This window comes from Dicentrarchus labrax, unplaced genomic scaffold (assembly GCF_905237075.1).
Source record: "Dicentrarchus labrax unplaced genomic scaffold, dlabrax2021, whole genome shotgun sequence".
Classification (NCBI taxonomy): Eukaryota; Metazoa; Chordata; class Actinopteri; family Moronidae; genus Dicentrarchus; species Dicentrarchus labrax.
In genome coordinates, this window is record NW_026136705.1 from 30,820,785 (window position 1) to 30,828,029 (window position 7,245).

The following is a 7,245-nucleotide window of genomic DNA, read 5'->3' on the forward strand; positions in this document are numbered from 1 at the left end:
TCTCTAACCCGACCTAACCTAAGCTGCCTTTAAATCCTTCATTCACTCAAGCAAACAGCAGATACTTTGCTGTATGACATGGCTTTATATCTACATTGTGTCTGCTCAGGCTAAACTGCAACTTCATGTGAATGCAATGGCCCGCTCAGCAGTCCAACCACCATCACTGTCTATCTATTTACACTAGTCTTACTAAAAGCTACTTGTTTGAAAAACCTGTGGTATGAGAAAGTTTTCCTCTGACCTGTTGCACCAAATCTATAACCTATAAAAGATCATATTTTCAACAAGAGGTGATTTTGAGAATTGTATACAGTGTTTACAGAAACCTAGAGTTCTTGTGGTTATTCCAAAACCATAAAATACTATTCTAACATGATCAAAAACAGTAATTTAAGGTATCTAAAACATTATTGCATCAATGTAAAATGAAGGGTAAAAGAAATAGAATTGATTGAAGAAATTGTTTTTATAATAGATTTAGAAAAATAATTATAATAATTTGAAATAAAAGATTACATTACCATTTACATATAAAAACCATAAACTACTATATCCCTTTGTGACAAGAAGGCATGTTTTAGTCGGTCTAAGTTCTGTAAAGCTAAATAAAGTGACACGTGTTATATGAAGGAACTTCATTAAATGCGTTTCACAATCAGGTCTCTGGATTCAGTTTCTCAGAGAGCTCCGATCCGTCGTCAGGAGCTGTAAGGTCAGAAACAAACAGTGTCAAACAGTGAAAGTCCTCTCATCCTGCACTCAACTTTTATAAACAGTAAATACAGGAAACAGTCTTTAAAAGTTCATCTGCACAATAATGTGAAACCCTGTTTAATCTACAGCATAAAGTGTGTGTCAGATCAGTTGAAAAAAAATAAAAGCAGGTTTTACTTACGAGATGGAGGGCATTTGGCTGAAATCAAAACAAAAGACAAATCATTTCTTCACCTTATCCCCAGTGAATATGATCTTCTCTTCTACTCTACTACTCATCACTTCTCTCCCACATCATCTTGGTAAGGTCAAATTATCATGACTCACAGGCTCTGAGCCTGACACTGCTTACTGTTGGTTGCTTTAAATTCTGTGGTGCAGGGAACTGATGCTTGTTTCTGTTGTGCAACCTGGATAAAAGCATCAACTCAAAGACTAAAATATACTGAACTGAAATCTTTCCATTTTCTCTCTCACCTTTCTTCTTTTGTAAGCCATGAGTCCAACTGCAGTGATGAGGATGAGTACAAGAACAACTGCTGCAGCAGTGATGGGCACGGTCATGTCACTGGACTTCTCTGTTGATCAAGAAAGCAACAAAATAAAAACAAGACCAGTACAGATAAAGGACATAAGTACATCCATCCATTCAACAGTTTATTAATGCGTACGTATGGGTTTGTTCCTGTGGACTACTAGTATAGTATAAGATGCATAGACTAGTGTATTGATATTGTTATTGATCGTCCTGGATTCACCTAACTGTATAAACTTGATAAGTAACCAATAAACAATTTCTAATGTTTCTAAAAAAACGGATTTTCTGTAAATTGGTTCAGAATTTAGCAGTGCCTGAATTGTACAGAAAAAAGTCCCAGTGCCCTAATGCTGCACAACACTAACCCTGATTCTTCTGGCCTTTTTATCCTTTTCAATAAAGGACATTTTCAGTGCTGTTTGTCAACATTTTCAGTTACTGTATTGTGATAGAACGTTATAATTCCATATACTGTGATAGAGGATTTTGGCTATATCACCCACCATTATTGTGAGTCACCACAACCACGAGAGGTCCTTGAGCACACAGTCATACATGTGTACAAAAGAAATGAGGCTGAGGTCCACTAGAATGCGAGGTTAGCTGTAGATGGATACAAACACAAACAACCAACAGACATGCAGTCCCATTCAACACACACTCTAATGTCAGTCTTACCCCAGTTGGTTCTGATCTCTGCTTGGTCCAGTTTGGTGACGACGTCGTTCTTCACACCAGGGAGCTGAAACACACAGTCGTACTTCCTCCAGTCTTCAGGTGTGACTGATGAAAGGTTCAGGTCAACACTCATCTGGAAGGATCCATCGTGGTTGGGGGAGGATCTCTCCGTGGTCCACATCCTCATGAATCTCCTCTCCATCTTTCCTCCAGAACATCAAGGCACTGTCAGGGTAGAAACCTGTAGCGTGGCAGCTGACTGGAGAGAAGGGGGGTCTTCTGGAGGAGAGACACTGAGGGAAGGTCTGGAGATAGAGAGAGAGAGAGAGAGAGAGAGAGAGAGAGAGAGAGAGAGAGAGAGAGAGAGAGAGAGACATGACAGCCCCTCATAACAACCATCACATTGTCTCTATATAGACAACTGAGAGAACCACTGAAGAAACTCACTCAGTCAGAGAAGAAGGATCTGCCTTTGTGGTTCACAGCAAAGTACTCGAACACAGTGTCAATATTCAGTGGAACTATTTCTATTTTGAAACACTGAAACACTGTAAACTGATTTAAGTCATACTAAAACACTGACTGTCACAGAATCAGCTGTGATTGAAAGTAACCTCAGAGCACCCAAAAATGTCTCTACTGACTGGTTAGGACTAAATCAAATCTTACTGCACAGACAACTGCCATAAGGTAATGTCACACTGATTGGAGTAATAATAATAATGCAATGGCAGTTCAGTCTGAGCAGATTATAGGAACATTGTTGAGTTCATTAAACTAAATCAGGTCATGTGATTTCACCTTTTCTCTGCAGAGAGTTCTTGCCATAGTCCAAATACTTCTTCAACCACTCAGGGAAAATCTCAGTGAAGTAGTTCTCATTGTATTTTATTCTAGCTTTGTCAGAATTCCATCTCATTTTGGTGATGACAGCCTGAGGTTTCGGAGCAATCCATGTCAATGTCTTCAGGTCAAAATATAGGAAGTCTTCTCCGTCATAACCATATTGCAAAAAACCATTAACCTCTCCAGTCTCATCATCCCACTCAGAGCCACTCATCCTCTGTAAAACATGGACACCTGAGACAGAGACAGAGACAGAGACTATAATTAACAACGATGTACAGATGAAGATGATCTCACAGATATTGGGCAGTGTGTAACGCACTTCTATTTTCATCTTCATCTCGTGGTGTGTTCATGATTCAAGAGCAGATAAGTGTACTTTTTCTTTATATGAGTGATGAAACCGTATTTCAGTCAGGACCACTTTCGTCAAAATATCTTTTATTCCAAACCAGAATGTTCTGGGACCTCCTTGCCTTTCCACGTGCCTACATGGAAAACCTTAAGGGAGAGCACACCTCCCTGCCCTTCCATGTACATACATGGAAAAGTTTAAGACAAGGAGAGCAGCAGCAGAGACCCCCCAGGGTACAGAACAGAGCAAGCATCAGTGGCAATCAGAAAATGACATTGATTAATTAGATACAACATAAAAAGGAGGAGCTGGGGTGGAGGTGGGTTGCAAGAAGGCTTATAGAGAAAGCAGCAAAGATAGGCAGGCTAAAGCAGCTCAAATAAGTGCTATAGGTGCTATGAATGATATTTCCCTATTGGATGCTTGAGGGAATCAACTGAGCCATCAGCTGATGTGTGTTTATTTTCAGCTGTGATCATCTGATATAGCTGGAATTGAGAGCTGAGCCTGACTTTGTGGCCTGCCTGAACTAACCCTATACTAAATTTACACATTCTTTTCTTTTGTCGACCATGAACTACAACATCCCTGGTCGGGCCAGCTGAAGACTTTTGTTGTGTCTGTCTCCCCTCATTTTCCTTATTCCCTTAACTGCTGCTTTCTAATAAAGGCACAAAATTAAAATAAAAATGTCACCTGCTAAAACACCTGCAGCATTGGATGCAGTTGAGTGACCACACAAGACTGACCAGGAACTCATTGAAACATAGTTATTGTGTAACTTCTATTACTAACTGGGAAAGGTGGGAAGCTGCCAAACTTCAGGGAGCCTGAAAGCTCTGGGCTTATTGCAACCCTTGTTGTGTCATCTAGTAGTAAAAGGCCTTTTAGAGCCAGGTATGACGGTTGCTTTCTACTGACTGCAAAACTTTAGTGTTTGATGAGAAACACCGGACTGGCTAATGTTCAACAAACATTATAAAAACTTTGCATTTTCTAATTTAGTGTAAAGATTTTGTTTATATTAGTCAGACTTTGTACTATTAAAGTTATTATATGTGTGATGACAACTTTCATTAGTCTAGAGAGGTGGATAAAGTTGAATGTTCCAGATACAATATCAGAATCTTACGTAGTTAGTATGTTATTATTACAACACAAAACTCGAGTGTGAAGGTGTGATTCTTGGACTGAAACCTGTACAGATGGATGTTAAGCCCCTTCAGTTAAATTATTTAAAGAAATCAATGAAGAAAATGAAGGCTGTACTTTTCCTGTGTGTGTTTGTAATTGTGAGGATATTTTGACTATAGATGGATGTTTTGAATTTCTCAGTATGATGAGTAGTTTGTGTTGGACAGAGCAAACAAGTCTAACCAGTTCCTGAGTTATGGATTACATGCTGACTGGCAGCTAGTGGTTCCAGGTTTTCAAAGCAATGTGATGGCGGTCTATTTACTTTACAACTAAGATGCAGAACAGTTTAACAGTAAACAGTGAAATATAACATAGTGGGCTACATACTGTACCTCCACTTTGGTTGAAGCGCTGCTTCAAATTATGAATTGTGGCTTTGAAGAAGTTTGGCAGATACTCCGAACACTGTCTAGTGTAAAACTCGAACTGCTGAGGATCATCTTCAAATACTTTTTTCAACCAGTCCTGTTTTGGTTCTACTATCTTTTTGTTGTTGTCGCAGTAACCCATCAGAATATCATCAACCACTCCAGCAGCCACAAACTCTGGGAAGTCTGGGACTCCGGAAGATCCAGTGTAGAAAAGCTTCAGGGAGTGTTTCACTGCAGGAAAAACAAGGTTTAATACATTTATACATACACACATAATTTAAATATGATGTAGGCTATTCAGAATGATTCACATTCCCAACATATAGTCTCATCAAGTTGAAGTGAAAGTGAAACTAAATTCTTGTTTGTCTTTAGCAAAATGCAATAAAAATAAATCTGTTAAATGTGATCTTACCTGCTGATGAAACGTGACACAAGAGAATCAACAAAAAGACGTTTTTCATTGTGTTTTTGGTTAAGACTTGTGGGTAAAGAGCGAGCTGGGTCTGCTGTGGTTTCTACTGTAATGTGAGCCACAGAGTGCTGAACCGTGATAAAGGGAGCTGCTGTCAGAGTGTTTATTACGGTAGGCGTGGCCTAAAAGAAACATATACGTGTTTTATATATATGTACAATTTAGACTTATTTTACTGTACTGGTTGTTTGTTTGTTTGTTTGTTAAGATAATTAAGGGACATTTTTGTTTTACTAATCATGAGTTCCTCATATTGAACCTAAACTACATTAGTAAAGTACATTCATATTTTATGTCAGTAAACAGTATTACAGATGTAATGATAACACACAGGCTTCTTGGACTTTTATTGCACACCTATGAGACTAAAAGCATTAAAATCAGAGAGGTGTTGTGGTGCTTTGGCTCCAGTCGTGAAGGGCTGCTGTTGCCACCAGATGTCACTGTGCTGCTGCATTTGAAGCCCCAAAGCTCCAGACGGCTTCATCCACCTCTCACTAGTTCTGACTTCACTAAGAACGAGTGATATGTATTGGAGCAAGAGCATCCATTACTAATGATCTTAAAACAATCTATTTGTGACAAACTGGTGAAAATACAGCCTCTCTTTTTATCACTCTCAAAGACACAGCCTCCCTCAACAAATTCTAGTTTCCCCTTCAACCATCGTCCCTGTATGCTACTTCCAACAACAACAACAACAAAAATCAGTTATAAATTCTTAAAAAAAGTATTAAAATAAAAATGATTATTCATTTGTATGATGAATTGTGGAAGAATTCAACAGCCTCACTGAATCAGGGAAGAAGCTGCTCTGCAGTCTGGTGGTCCAGCAGCAGAAGCTTCTGTACCTCTTCCCAGATGGCAGCCGGGTGTGTCTGGGGTGGGTGCTGTCTTTTAGTATCCTTTGGACTCTGTGCAGGCATCTCACCTCAGCAGTATCACTGATGCTGGGCAGCTGAGTACCAATGATCTTCTGGGTGGTTTTAATCAACCGCTGCAGTGTCCTCCTGTTCTGGGCCGTGTACATCCCAGAATACTGTCTATCGCTCCTCTGTGCCTCCTTGGTGTTGCTGACATTGAGCAGTAGACTGTTTTCTCTGCACTACAATAATGGTGGTATAATCTACAAATTTCACAACAGAGTTGTCTCCATGTCGGTGGATGCAGCATGAACAGGGAGGAGGCTGAGCACAAAACCCTGAGGGGCTCCGGTGTTGAGCAGTAGAGAATGGCATCAGGGCATCAGTGTGGAAGAACTGGGGACTTTATTGTAAAGTGAAACATCAGACTTGACATTTTAGGCCTAAGGACTATGGACATTTACCCCCTGGTAAAGCTGTGCATTATGGCCAGTGGTGTCATGCTCTTTCAGGCTGGTGGGACATGAGCCTCAGCAGAAGTTTATGTCTGGATTAAAAAAAACTGACACTAAAAGAAAAAAAACTTTTACAAATTAGAAACAAGTACTCTCTAGAAAATAAAAAGGTTTTGATGCCGCAGTAACATCACTGGAGTCCTCTTTAATCTTTAATCTAAAAAAGACAGTAGTTTACAATGGAGTTTAATGCAGACAGAGGATTCATTAGTGTGTTTCCAAAGTGGAAACATCAAACAGAAATCCATCATGTGACAACTAAAGTGCTGAGCATGACTGTGTCTCTCTCTACATTAATGCTTCTGTCAGCTCTGACTGACACTTAAAAAAGACTTTTATAAATTAGAAACAAGTACTCTCTAGAAAATAAAAGGTTTTGATGCCGCAGTAACATCACTGGAGTCCTCTATTAATCTTCACTCTTTTAATCTGTCAAATCAAATTAAACAATGAAAAGTTAAAAAACTATTAGAAACTTATTAGAGTTCATATTGGACATTATTCATTTTAATTTAAGTGAAGTCATTCATCTGTTTCTGGCAGCACTGAAATTTGACCATCTTATGGTACTTTATATTTGACTTGTGACTTGAAATGAATACAATATGTGTGTATAGTACCAGATTTTTTCTTCTTTAACACTCCCAACCTAGGGTTCCCGGCCCCCACTAGGGGTCACCAAAGCTTCAC

At 39.2% G+C, this 7,245-nt stretch overlaps 1 pseudogene; it reads right to left on the reverse strand.

The window, feature by feature from the left end:
• Positions 1-450: 450 nt before the first annotated feature.
• On the reverse strand, positions 451-5,265 carry LOC127363868 (major histocompatibility complex class I-related gene protein-like; annotated as a pseudogene).
• Between the last annotated feature and the right edge of the window lie 1,980 nt (positions 5,266-7,245).